Here is an 8505-nt window from a genome sequence, read left to right as displayed (position 1 = left end):
TACCAATAGTGCTGAGTAAATAATTTGTTTGAAAAACTTTGGTACTTTGTAGATTGCTTGCAGAAAGCATCTCATTATCTCAGTTGTGTGTATGAATTTCTATGGAGATTATTTAGTGTGTAATTTCCTTGTCAAATTCCAGTATCCAAGGCCTCCACGAGATTTAGGCCCCTTATCCCTTTACTGGAATCTATATAATTCTTGATTTCTGTAGAAATGTAAGCATTAAACATGCTAACCTGAACATTGTAATACCTACATTTCACATGCTAATTGGAATTTGTAACCATCAAATTAAGCATAAAGTTGCAATTCCTGTCACCTCTTGTTTGCCATTTAATTGCTGGATACCTAATTTGAGCTCATCATCCAGCTTTCTTGGTAATCAGCGAAGAGAGGAGCTGCCAAAGAATCGTTTATCCAACATGACAAGTAAGTAGGTGGGTCACTCTTCCAAAGGCCTGACCTTTCTCCACTGCTTGTTGAAGAAGCCTGGATAACTGGCTTGCCTGTCTAGGGTGGGTGAAATGAGTTTGTCCATGCAGACATGAGAGCCAAGTGAGCTGGGGCTCTGCAGGGGCAGTGATGTAACTTCTCACAGCTCAGCACAGGCAGGGATGGATTCTCCTGCCCCACTTCTGTCTGTGCTTTGCGTTAGGTGTGGGTTGCACTCCGCAGTTATGTGTGGAAACAGCCAGACAGCTTTAATCAGGCTACCTGGACAAGTTCAACTGAATCATCTTAGAAGTCCAGGCAAGCTTATTTATTTACATCTCTAACCTTAAAGACGAGCTTCCAGGTGGGAAGGAGATAGGCTATATATCTTTTCTGATGCCATTCCACTTTGTGCAGGACAATTATGTGTTTATTTAACTAGACAGCCGGGGAAAGTCTGGTCGTCTATGATATGGCAGATAAGGCCTTCACCTCAACCACCGAGTTGTTGCTCTGCTGTGTATTCCACTATCTTGCATCCATCAGTCCATACTGGTATGTTGTGCAAGCAAAGAATCGGAATGATGAATGAAAGTCTTTTTCCTGATATGACATTTAGCCTAAACCCCCTCTATTTAAAGTGTGGCAATGCCCTTCTGTCTGACTTTTAAAGGTCAATTTCTACCTGGCATTGAATTATTTTCTGCCACTAAGTACCTCGGTCCTGTCCTTGATTTACACTGGCTATGGCTCCAGTGCAGCACCCGGGAGCGCATCCCAGCCCGCGGCTCTGGATGCCCAGCCCGGCCGGTGCTGACAGCGTGAGGATGAGTATGGGCAGTGTGCCCTCTGCCCAGGCACGGGCTTCCCTTGGGTTTGTGGGCAGCCAGGGCGATATGGAGGACGCCAGCAAGTCCTGTAATCTGCCCCACAGGGCCCACCTGCAAGACGTGGCAGGTGCGCTTCATATTGCTTAGTTTGGACAAAGGGAGACGTTACACAGCATTTTGCTTTGGATGTCAGCAACCAAATATAGAATCATCTCCCCAGCATACTGAACAGCCACTGTGGTCTGGAACCATTTGTATACATTTCTGTGCAATCATATTTTCAGGAACATGTGCAGGATGCAGAGGGAGACAAAAAAAATGCAGGTGCTTTGGGTAGCCTCCAAACTAAAATAACAGGAAAGGGGCAAATCAGAGTAAAGCAGATTTGCCACTGATCAGAGAGTTCCTGTGCAGAGCTAATTATTACTCCCTAAAAATTTGAATGACTGAACATCTCATGCCTTCTGAACACTGGCTAGATATTCTTTGTTTCATAGCTATTGTGTATCTTTGCTTGGCTCTGCGGTCAATACAGCCCACATAATTTCAGGCCTTGGACTTCATGCCTGACTTAAGAACCTCTTTGATACAATCAGCCCATCCTTCATTTATCAAGCCCTTCTGCAGAGGCAGCATTACTGGTATCTAGGGTCTCTCGTGGGTGTATTATACATCAAGATATAGTCTTAATAATCACCCAGGGAACTCTTCAAAGGTGGTAACTCATTTTATCTCTGTAGTTCATTTTCCAGCCCCCCAGACAGAGACATGAAGCCCGACTTGCAGAGCAGCGAGCATTCTCAGCTGCCTGCTCTCTCACAGCATCAGTCGTAGGGTGGATGGGGACCTCCACCTCTCCCTGGGCTTGGTCCTGCAGCTGGGAGAACTGGACCAGGAGCATTTCATTCTGTTTGATTTATAAACAGTAGTGGTGTACGCACTGTGCTAATTTTTCTGTAGAACTTTTCAAGGATGCCTAGGAAGAGTTCCTTGATCTGGTCACAGCAGATGGATGACTGCTCTTTTGCTAGATAGCTCAGTGGCCATGGAGGGTGATTGTAACATTGACAGTCCAGCAATTTTCCCTTCAGGTGGTGATCAGTACGTGTCAGTTTCCAGATAAAATCAGACTTTGGGACAGACTAGGAGAAGGCATCATCTAAAAGCATATTGAGAAGTCTGCATGGGTGGTCAAACCCAGAATTTTCCATCTAGCTTCTTATTTGTACCCCTCCTTGAAGCTGTGGCTTTGAGACCCAGCCTACGTATTCCCGGAGCCTCCTCAAACCTCCTCTTCTCTGTAGGGTTTTCACCGAACTCAGGAGCCCCTCAGAGCTCTGAAGGCCTGGAGATCTTGGTGCTGGAGCCAGGATCTGGACAGACAGCACCAGTGCAGCCTTGTAACTCTTCGTGCCTCACTAAGAACTGTAAAATAAGACAATGTCTTCTCACTGATGTGATTTGAAATTGAGGCGTTTTATTTGTGAAATCATTTGAGACTGCGTCTGTGTCTTTTCCAGTTTGGGGTTGGATGTTTTGCATTAAATGAGGTGGTGGGCCACATGTTGAACTGCAGGGATAAAGCAAAGTACCAGCTGGTACCGAAATGCACTTTCTCTGCATTGTTTGGTGCTTGCAGGTATCCTGGGAAAAACACAGTGATAACACAATGAGATAATACAGGTAAAGGTTGTATCATAATTCATTCCTCCAAAGGGCTGAATAAAGTTGCTTGCTTAACTAATTAAGGGCAGGGGGGCCGATTTTGTAGACTTTGTGATCTGTTTTTGTTTGGTTTTGTGGTAAATACATGTGTGCATATGTGCAGTCTTTTAGGTGGTTTTAGCAGGTATAATTTCCCTTTTTGCTTGGTTAATCGCTTCACAGAATGGAAACATTCGTTTCAGGGAACCTCATAGTGAATATCTCCCTAAAGGTGGATAGTTTGTTCCACCTATTAATCCTGCATAAGCTCTGCTTAAGCAGCGAGGGGGTCGTAGCTCCAGAGAGCTTCCAAACTCTTTTGCTATAATACTTTGATTTTTCTAATGGAGTCTTTGATTTCATCTGATTATATTTCTTAGCTTAATGCATATTTCACTGAAGATCCTGAAGCGAGTAAAAGGATGATATAACAGACAGAACTAATTCCCAAATGCTGCTGCATGCTTCTGAATGGGATGATAGGCTTGAAAGTGTCCTGCAGAAGCTGCAGAAGAAATGTAAGGACAAGTTCCAGGTGATGATCAAGAGCAGCCACCAAACCACTGCAGGCCACCAGGACCTGTGTGGTTAAGCACCTTATGTGTAAGCTGAAGATACTGCTTAAGGCCATGACTTTTTTAAGTTTCACTTAGTTTGTACAGTTCCTGGTGCTTCGTATTAAAACTCGGTCTCTCGAGATGAAAGCAGTCAATTTGCAAAGGCTCGCATCGCAGTGCAAATGGCTACAGGGAGTCACAGAGTGTGGAAGACTGTTCATCTGTGACAACCTTTCTCGCTTCCTGCAGAGCACCCCACAAGCACTGGTGAGATCAAGAACTGACGGCAGGCAGGCAGAGATGTGCGTAAGGTATAAAGTCAGCAATCTTGTGTGCATTTTCAGTTTCAGACAACACCAGCTGAGACTATCAGGCTCCTTAGCATTACATTCTGTTAAATCTTTCTGGTTTCCGTAATTTAAATCTCTAGAGAAGGATGCTGGTGGACAGCCAGTGCACTGTTCACAGTGATGGGTAAGCGTGCAGCAGATTAAGAGAACTCTTTGAAAGAAGCTGTAAACACTAAGGAAGTGGTTATTGCACTTTTTCAAAATATTCTAACTGCTTCAAGGAAATCACTGTGATCTGTTGAATGCAAAAGCACGTTTCTTTTTTCTTGGATGTTTGCAGCAGCAGGTAGGTGATGGGATACATGGAGCATCTTGAGTAGCAATGGATGAATCACTTTGAAAGAGTCGCTCTCAGGATTTTGCCTGGTTTTTGAATCAAACTTTTAAGCTTGGGAAATTTTCACATGCTGATTAGGCTCGGTCGTAAAGAAGACATAATTTCTTGGGATAGATTTTTATTCTGAGGTTCCCGGATATAAACACCATAAAATCAAGCTCAGAAGATGCTAAAAGGCTTTTGGGATATTTTTCAGAAGAAGGCTGGAGTGTGAGCTCAAAGCCTTTTGAGAGCTGTCCCCTGTGAGCTCGGATTTTTGAAGGAAGGGGCAAGGAACCAAAATTCCTGCATAAATCACCTGTGCACAGAATCAATGCGTGTTCTCATTTTGTTTAAGCTGGCAAAGTTGCTGAGAGATTTGCTTTGGTAGGGAAGCTGGAGTTGTACGTGACTCATGAAGAGACTCTTGGCTAATCTATTTGAGGGCATGGAATGGCTTAGTGAAACACATTTTGGACAACTACACTTTCAACCCATTCTATGTGAACCAACTGTGTTCCACAGAGCAGCTGCGATAACCTCTGACTAATTGGCTTTTCAGGAGATGACCTGCTGAGAGCATCTGCCATGACATCCATTCTCCCAGAAATGTTTCATCTCCGAATTGCCTGGTGCAGGCTGTAGATGCCAGCAGCACAGGCAGTGAGGGAGTTCTCTCTTGAGTCAGAACACAGGGGAAAAATTTGCCCGACCTTGTTGAATGTTCATCATCTGTCTTGAAGCACTGAGCATCCTGCCTAAGCCGCCTTTTGAAGGCCACCCTTCCTTGAGATGAGATTTGCTGTTGATCCAGACAGGGAATCTGTTGATCCCGCATGCTCACATACACACGATGGCTTCCTGGGGCTCTCACAGGGCGTGGGGCAGCGTCACACACTGTGCTGTGCCCCAGCAGGCTGTCCCCAAACCGTGTGCCAGCTGCCACCACAAAGCCTGTGAGCGGGCCTGGAGCCACTTGCCGTGAGCAGTGTAGCAATAAATAAGTAACACCAAGGGGCTTATTGCATGTAAAGTCATTCTCTTCCATAGATCTCATAAGGGAATATTTATTCAGTAGCGTATTTACAGTGATGGCATCAACAGATATTAAAACTACTTGCAAGAGAATTAGAAGTATCTGGTTATGAGAGCAAGTTACCCAGAAGATGAAGAGTCTTCAAAAAATGAAACCCTAAACTCCTGTTTGCAGAAATAGCAACTCACATGTCAGCTGCTGTTTGTTTTAAAGATGCTGCTCCTGGAGTCTTGTGATGATAGATCAATGTCCCTGGGCACTGGAACAAGAACGTCTTGTTTCGTGGTTGGGTTTCATCGTTCATGAAAAATACGGCCTAACTGGACCCTAAAAGAAAGTAGAGGTGAAGGGAAAGCAACATTTATTTTTCATTCCGTGCATTCTCAGATTTTATAATTACTTTGTGTGGCCTCATTAATGAACATTGAATGCCTGGAATTAGGATTACTGTGTTTGACGCTCTAGATGTTGTGTTGATAAATCCACCTTTTCTGTCAAGCTACTCCAAAACCGAAATCTTGCTTTCCTGCTTGGCAAGCAAATTCAAAAATCAAAAGTAAGAAGAAACTTCCTTTTCCCCTCACTATATTTTCTACTGTACTGGCACTGCATTTGACAAACAACATTAAATAACCTTCGAGACTGTATCAGCTACCAGGTCTTAGTAATGAGGGGAAGATCAGGCAAGCCAGACCAAACCTTCTCCATGCTGGCTCCAGCCAGCTACAGCCTGCAAATATTTGAGGTGACCTTGGATCTCCAGCACTGTTGACTCTGCTTATCAGCGACCTGTTAGGTAATAAGGATGTGCAGCAATAGCTGCATTTAGCTAGAGGTTAAAAGAACTGGTGCTGTTCTCCACCCAGAACAGTAATGGGATGGTTTTGTGATAGAGTGAAACGAAACTCTGGTACAATTTCAGTCTCATCTGATCTGAGGCAAATAGTTCCTGTCCCTGCCCCAGCTGCCTCACAGCAGCATTTCCCAGCCCCTGCAAATCCTCCTTCCACCGTGGTGACTGACCGGGATCAGCAGCTTCCATGGGCCTCACACAGACACCTCATGCTCTGACACCTCAGTGATAATAACTCAATGTACAATTAAAAAAGGGGTAAAAGAAAGGCGTAAATCTACAAATAGGCTGCCAGCCATTTCCTTTTGTCAGTGTACAAAATTCTTCAAGCCTAGTAATATCTGTAATCAGTAAGTAGCAAGATGCAACAAGTCTGCAATAACATAGAGAATATTATAATGTCTCAAGTGGCATGAGTGGCATGAAGTGAGATATCTGTGTCCTTTCTGATGCAAGAAAAATACTAGTAAATGTAGTGGCATGCAGTTTTTCATCAGGCTCCAAGAAAGAGTTGGTATATGGATGGTGGAAGTGGGCATTTTTCTTGATAATCCCATGTTTGAAATGTCCTGACCTTAGAAATAGAGTATAAAATTAGTTCCAGGAGAAGAAATGTAGCAAAGGTAATAGATGCTTGTTTTCTTTATCAGAATACCTCTATTATGAAAACATGACCAAGAGGTAATACCATCAGGTTGAGCTGAATTAACGTATGTTTTAAACAAATGAAAAACACGTCCCATTCCCAGTTAGAAAAAAAAAAATACAGGTACTCAAAAAATGCAATACATCCCTGGCTTTGAAATTATTGTTGTCTTTCTACAGCAGCTTCTTGAAAATGTCATGTGAGATTAGATCTGTACGCCGTTCTGTTGGTAAGCTTACAAACCCCCTGCCAAGGGCGGTCTTCATTCCAAGAGCTCACAGTCTAAGGCAGAGTTTTCAAAGGCGGCTGCTCGTTTGTGATACCTTTCAAAAAGATCTCACTTTGAGAAGGTGCTGGGTTTGTACTGTTAGAAAGCCTGTGTCCTTAGAGGAGTCTCCAGCTGGGCATCAGAAAATATATAGGTAATGAGGAAGAATAAGTGCTTCTAAAACCCTGTCCTCAGAAGACAAAGTGAGAAGAAATGGGCTAGATGACCTCTAAATCCTCAGTTTGCTTGCTCTAAATGTAGAGCGTAACAGAATTGATAATAATTCTCTTGCTCTGTGTTGCTGGTTGTATCCAGACACTTTCCAGCGGTGCTGAATGACTGGATGAGGGGCAACAGACACAGACCGAAACACAGGAGGTTCCATCTGAACATGAGGAGAAACTTCTTTACTTTGAGGGTGCCAGAGCACTGGAACAGGCTCTGGAACAGAGAGGTTGTGGAGTCTCCTTCTCTGGAGACATTCAAACCCGCCTGGACACGTTCCTGTGCGATCTGCTCTGGTGAACCTGTGTTAGCAGGTGGGTTGGACTGGATGATCTCCAGAGGTCCCTTCCAACCCCAACCATTCTGTGATTCTGTGACTCTGCCAGGTGTCACACGTGGCTCTAAATGTCTGTGCTCCCTCAGGTTGGGGTGAGTCCCCATTTCTCCTCGTTCATGTGTTTCTGGCCAAAGCACTAGCTGGCTTATTTCAGACTTAAGCACAAGTACAAGCTAACGGCTCAGACAGTGTGGATGACTGGGGAATTTCAGCACGAGTGCAATCCTGAGGTCTGACCTGAGATAATTAATCAGTTTACCCATTTAATTTCAGTCCTGCAACTGTGTAGGTAAGCAAGGTATTTTCCATTGATTGGGAGAGCTTTTCAGATTTTACCTTCTTTGCAGCAGATGAGCTATTTAACCTCAAAAATAGTCCTATTTGTCCTTTGTGAGACAGCCCCATCTCTGTTGATGCTACACAGAGAGGAGATATCCTCCAGTTCACCTGGAATCAAACACTTTTGAGATTAGGTACCAGTTTGCCTCTCTCTAAGTTTAAAACCTCCCCCCAGATGTCCCCTTTATCCTCACGCCTGCTTAATATCACCATTGCTTTTCTATTTTCTGCCCTGGGTGATGCAGTCAGTTATCCATCTAGACCAGGTGAAGAGTCAAAACCTTCCTGTCTGTTCTTCCATGGAATAAAAGAGTTGCTGGGTCCCCAAACGTTTATCTTTCTTAGGCCACTGCTGACATGGGTATCCCAAGCAGTAGATGATGGTAGGTGGTGGTGGGATCATGGAACTAGAGTACCTTGGAAAAAAAAGCAAGGCAGCTGTGAAAACAGAAATCAAAAGTAACACCATAATCAGGGGACTGTGCCCACATAAGAAAGGAAATAGCTGAGGAGATTGGGTTTTGTTTCATAGGAAAATCACTGAGGGATAAAGTGCTCAAGGTGGGGTGTGTTGGGGTTTTTTTAATCTTATTCTGCATTCTTCCATCC

At 44.0% G+C, this 8505-nt stretch overlaps 1 protein-coding gene across 8 annotated transcripts in view; it reads left to right on the top strand.

Moving 5' to 3' along the window:
• The window catches only part of SAMD12 (sterile alpha motif domain containing 12), a 189912-nt gene that overhangs the window by 155368 nt on the left and 26039 nt on the right, over window positions 1-8505 (top strand). The window lies entirely within an intron of this gene.

The sequence above is a fragment of the Columba livia genome, chromosome 2, assembly GCF_036013475.1.
Source record: "Columba livia isolate bColLiv1 breed racing homer chromosome 2, bColLiv1.pat.W.v2, whole genome shotgun sequence".
Taxonomy (NCBI): Eukaryota; Metazoa; Chordata; class Aves; order Columbiformes; family Columbidae; genus Columba; species Columba livia.
This window is presented reverse-complemented; position numbering and strand designations above follow the sequence as displayed.